The 5,684-nt window shown below is 50.1% G+C and overlaps 1 protein-coding gene across 1 annotated transcript in view; it reads right to left on the bottom strand.

Moving 5' to 3' along the window:
* plcl1 (phospholipase C like 1) overlaps positions 1 to 5,684 on the bottom strand; it is a gene marked incomplete at both ends in the record, with an annotated part of 77,992 nt that overhangs the window by 62,023 nt on the left and 10,285 nt on the right.

The following is a 5,684-nucleotide window of genomic DNA, read 5'->3' as shown; positions in this document are numbered from 1 at the left end:
ATTATCTTAACCTCTGTCTCTCTCTCTCCCTCTCTCCCTCTCCCTGTCTCTATCTCCCTCTCCCTCTATCTCCCTCTCTCCTACTCCCTCTCTCTCTCTCTCTCCCTCTCTCTCTCCCTCTCCCTCTCTCACGCTCCCTCTCTCTATCTCCCTCTCTGTCCCTCTTTCTCTCTGTCTGTCTTGCGTTAGTCTCTCTGTCGCTCAACATAGCGGACGAAAGCGTGGTTGATCAGATTACCTCAGTAACGCGGAGGGAAGACATCAATGGAGCACTTTAAAGCTAATCAGATTCAGAGGGCGGGGGTGTTGGAGGGGGGGGGCACGGCGAAAGGGCGAGAGGTGAGGTGAGGTCGCCCGCTCCCTGTCACTCCGTCACCAACACCGAGACGGAACCGCCGTCAAAAACAGAAACGGAAATCAGAGCGTATTGCGTTCTATTACACATCTACAAGAAGTTGCTTATTACACATCTATAGCACGTGTGTCGCACGTCTTTAACATGTTGACGACACAGCTATAACGTGTTTAGTACACATCTATAACACGTTTATTACACGTCGTTAACATGTTGATGACACAGCTATAACACATGTATTACATGTCGTTTCTGACATAGCCACAGCACAACGTGTTTAGTACACAGCTGTAACATGTGTATTACACAGCTATAACACGTGTATTACACAGCTACAAGACTGCGGCTGTGACCTGGTCAGGTCAGTCAGGAGGACCGCGTATGGAACAGCCTCAGGTGGAGACAGAGAGGGAGAGAGAGAGAGACTGAGAGAGAGGGGGAGAGAGAGAGAGAGAGAGAGGGGGGGAGAGAGAGAGAGAGAGAGAGAGAGAGACTGAGAGAGAGAGAGACTGAGAGAGAGGGGGAGAGGGAGAGAGAGAGAAAGAGAGGGAGAGAGAGAGAAAGTGACAGAGGGCGCAGAGAGCAATGGAAGAGAGGTGAGGCGCTGTCTGAATGTCAGCAGGTCTAGAGGTCAGAGGTCAGAGGTCAGCGTGTGTCCCGGGGGTATAAACACTGTCTCCATTTTGCATCTGTCCCGACAGGTTCAGGTTCACTTCTATTCGGTTGTTAAGTCTGACGTCAAACGTGACGTTTAGCCATTTCCGGGTCCAAACCAGAAATTCCCTCCACCAGAGTACCAGTGTACTTCAGCGGTCGAATGACAGTTCAATCGTTTTTTAGACTCAGATCTATTCATACAATAAGGGACACAGCACTTTCCCGTTTTCCCCATATTGGTCAGTGTCTTTGAGCCTTGCTATATAAATATAATGAATTATTAGTATTACTGAGGCATTTCGAAGAGAGCGCCTCAGCCAACGTTGGACCCGGAAACACGTCACGACTTAACAACCGAATCCCAGCATGTAACTCTGTTGAGTTCTCACCAGGGAGGGGCTGGGGGAGGTAAAGCAGGGTTGGACAGAAGACGTGTGTGTTGGCATGGGGAAATGGGGATGAGTGAGACAGGGTCATTGCAATGCATGATGGAACGGAATGAGGAACAGCGCCGTTCCATACATTCCATATTCCATTCCATTCCAAATTCCATTCCATATTCCATTCCACTGCATTACAATGAGCCCTGTCCTCCAATTCCTACTCCTACCAGCCTCCCCTGGGTCTCACTCATCCACTCCGCCCCCCCAGTCGACACACAGTCGACTGTACAACCCTGCTTCATCTGTGGCAGCCAGCCTCGTGTCTTCTCCTGCCTAACAACCCCACAGTCAGGTCAGAAAGTAATACGATTATGTGCTCCTGTGCTGGGTGTGATGCTATCGCTAACTCTAGATTCATTAGCATTCATTTAGCGGGGATAATCTGTTTACACCACGGCTAATGGTAGCCTTCACGGCTACACGGCTACACGGCTACAGAGAGACAGAGAGAGAGAGAGAGGGAGGGAGAGAGGGAGAGAGGAGAAGGGGCAACCAACCAAACAGCAAAGCAAAAAGCCGAGCGCACACATATTGTTAAGAGGAATTCTAGCTGACCTTTTTTTAATATTTTTCGCGTTCTCTTCTCAGGTACGTACGACACAGACGTCAATAACCAAGTGACCTAAATTGCAACGACAGAGGAGGAAAGACTGGCGCAGAGAACGAGGGTCTGTAGCAGTGGCGGACTCAGGCTGTTTGAAGGGCAGGGGGGGCGAAAATAAAAAAAGGGCACCTACTGCACAACATGGGAGCCCATCTGTACACATGGTCAAGTTTAGACCATTGGAAGGGCAGCCAATAGGGCACATCCTCTAATTTTGCCACTCAAAAGGGCACTTTAGTGTGACGTTTTTTCAACTGTGGGGGGGCACATGGTCAAGTTTAGACCATTGGAGGGGCACCAATAGGGGACGTCCTCTCATTTTCGCCACTCAAAAGGGCACTTTTGCCACTCAAAAGGGCACTTAAGAGAGACGTTTTTCAACCGTGGGGTCACCAGGAGGGGCAGTCGCCCCCCCTGAGTCCGCCAGTGGTCTGTAGTCGACGTCTGGATGTGCTGAGACACGCAGCACTCATGGACTTCTTTAGTATCGCCTGCGAACCTGCGAACCTGCAACTGAGAGGCTGAGAGGCTGAGAGTGTGTGAGTGTGTTTCAGGAGGTGTTTTCTGGGTGGGGGGGGGGGGGGGCCCAGAGCAGGGGAGGCTGGTGGGGGGGGGGGGCGGGGGGGAGGCTGGTGGAGGGGAAATCAGAGGGCGGGCTTATTGTAATGCCTGGAACGAAATGAGGAACGGTATCACACACACGCACATGGACAAACTCACGCACACGCACACACGCACACACTCGCACACACGCACACACTCACGCACACACGCACACACTCACACACGCACACACTCACACACACGCACATACTCACACACTCACACACGCACACACTGCTATTGTAAATTCCTAATCAAAATCAAATCAAATCAAATGTCATGTCCTGTCCCAGGAACAGTTTGTGAGTATTTATGAGTAGTTGTGTATCCGGTGGAGCTCTGCTTGAATAGCACTGATTGAAGGAGAGAATTGAGACTTGGGGAAGATAGGGGATTGAATGAATTAATACACTTCTGAGATGGAGAGAAAGAGACAGACAGACGGGTGACAGATTCTGGAATGAATAGTCTTAATGAAGCCTTGGTTCCTGCAGCAAATGTCTAGGATAAGGAGAGGAGAGGAGAGGAGAGGAGGGGAGGGGAGGGGAGGAGAGGATAGGAATGGAGAGGAGAAGAGAGGAGAGGAGAGGAGAGGAGAGGAGAGGAGAGGAGAGGAGAGGAGAGGAAAGGAAAGGAGAGGAGAGGAGGGGAGAGAAGAGGAAAGGAAAGGAAAGGAGAGGAGGAGGAGAGTTGAGAGGAGAGGGGAGGGGAGGGGAGAGGAGAGGAGGGGAGGGGAGGGGAGGAGGGGAGGAGAGGAGAGGAGAGGAGGGAGGAGAGTTGAGAGGAGAGGGGAGGGAGGGGAGGAGAGGAGAGAGGAGAGGAGGGAGTTGAGAGGAGAGGGGAGGGGGGAGGGGAGGGGAGGAGAGGGAAGGAGAGGAGAGGAGAGGAGGGGAGGGAGGGGAGGGGAGGAGAGGAGAGGAGAGGAGGAGGAGAGGGAGTGAGAGGAGAGGGAGGGAGGAGAGGGGGGAGGGCAGGGGAGGGGAGGAGAGGAGGAGAGGAGGAGGAGAGTTGAGAGGGGAGGGCAGGGGAGGAGAGGAGAGGTTCAGATCTCTTCATGCTGAGTAGTAAATCACACATTATTTTAATTAAGAGTTTGTTTGCATCTGAATACAAGCCGAGAGCTGTTTTATAATCACTGCATGCTCTGTGTTTGTTTGTTTGTGTGTGTGTGTGTGTGTGTGTGTGTGTGTGTGTGTGTGTGTGTGTGTGTGTGTGTGTGAGTGGGTGTGGGTGTGTGTGTATGTGTGAGTGGGTGTGGGTGTGTGTGTATGTGTGTGGGTGTGGGTGTGTGTGTGGGTGTGTATGTGTGTGGGTGTGTGTGGGTGTGTATGTGTGTGGGTGTGTGTGGGTGTGTGTGTGTGTGTGTGTGTGTGTACGTGTGTGGGTGTGTGTGTGTCGGTGTGAGAGAGATAGAGACAGAGAGGAAGAAAGCAGGAAAAGCCTGTATTTCCCTTTACTTTGATCTCCATGAAAACCGACCAATCAGGTTGTGTTTCAAGGTCTGGGGTCAGGGGGTCGTTGGGTTCTTGCCACGCCTACTCCCAGTGACGTACAGGAAATGCCGATTCTGCCCTCAGCATCAGTGTGTAACCAATGAATCAATATAATATACGTCAATGAGGTGAGGATCATGTTTATAAGGAGAGAGTGTGTGAGTGTGTGTGTGTGTGTGTGTGTGTGTGTGTGTGTAGTGTGCATAGGCTCTGACCTTTGACCTCTGCTGTCAGCTGTATGGTGAGATTAGTGGTCACATGACAGGGGTCAATTACTCTGTATGTTGTGAGGCGATTACATCACATAGAGGGAAGTACAGTCACCACCACCACAGCATAAACACCGCTATCAGTTTGGATATCATTTATGTGTGTGTGTGTGTGTGTGTGTGTGTGTGGCGTGTGCGTGTGCGTGTGCGTGTGCTGTGCGTGCGCCGTGCGCGTGCGCGTGCGTGTGCGCGGTGCGCGGGTGCGGGTGCGGGTGCGGCGTGCGGGTGTGTGTGTGTGGGCGTTTTGCAAAAAATGTTGTTCATTAGTGCTAGTGCTATCCATTTAGCTAGTGCTATCCATTTAGCGCCCCCCCCCCACCCTAACCCTAACCCTAACCCTAACCCTCCCACCCCAAACGGTCAGCAGCCTCCCTGCTTCCAAACATCTACAAAGTTGAATGGCTGAGAGGAGAAGGCACCATGGATGGGACGACATCATCTCAGTCACTCTACAAAACTGGTCTATAACCCAAGTGGCCAAGGACAATCCCTTAACGGAAACAAATCTATCTCACATCCATAATTGTGCTTGAATGCGACAATGAATACAAGTGATACAGCAAAGAAAGAAAGTGGCTGGAAATGTGTTTATTTAGTTTCATTACAAAGTTTCGGTGCAAATGCAGAACATGTAACGCAGTTTCCCCATCCTCCCTCATGTGATGAACACACATCGTGATGTTAGAATTATAAGGTTCTATCTCCATTTTTGTCAAAATTGAGTTTTTTACATAATCTGATCCATTAGGTGTTTATTAATGCCTGTGTGGTGTTATTTTTAAAATGTTGACCTTTTTGAGTTAGTAATTCATCAAATACAAAGGTTCCATCTCACAAAACATAATGGAATGTAAAAACTCTGACGCTCAATATCTCTGAACTACCCTAAACGGAGATAGAACCTTATCATTCTAAGCTGAGTGGTAGCTGCATCGTGTTGTGGGTATGTCTGTCAGCGGCAGGGACTGGGGAGGGACAGGGACTGGGGAGGGACAGGGACTGGGGAGGGCATCAAGAGGGAATGTGCTGAGTTAGTAGTGACAGCCTAATCCACACAGTGTGGAAGGGATTCCTGTGCAAACCAGGACAACAAATGAAATCACATGAGCTATTACCCCTCACTTATGGAGTGGCTTGTTGCAGACATGTTTGCATTTGAGCAAAAATTTTTTGATTTTAGGAGTGTCATCGTAGCAAAGGGGGGTGAAGATGTATTGACTCAAGACATTTCAGCTTTTAATTTTGTATTAATTAGTCAAC

The sequence above is a fragment of the Nansenia antarctica genome (genome assembly GCF_963989245.1).
Source record: "Nansenia antarctica genome assembly, chromosome: 7".
Classification (NCBI taxonomy): domain Eukaryota; kingdom Metazoa; phylum Chordata; class Actinopteri; order Argentiniformes; family Microstomatidae; genus Nansenia; species Nansenia antarctica.
The sequence above is the reverse complement of the archived record's forward strand: the minus strand, read 5'-3'. Positions and strand labels throughout refer to the sequence as shown.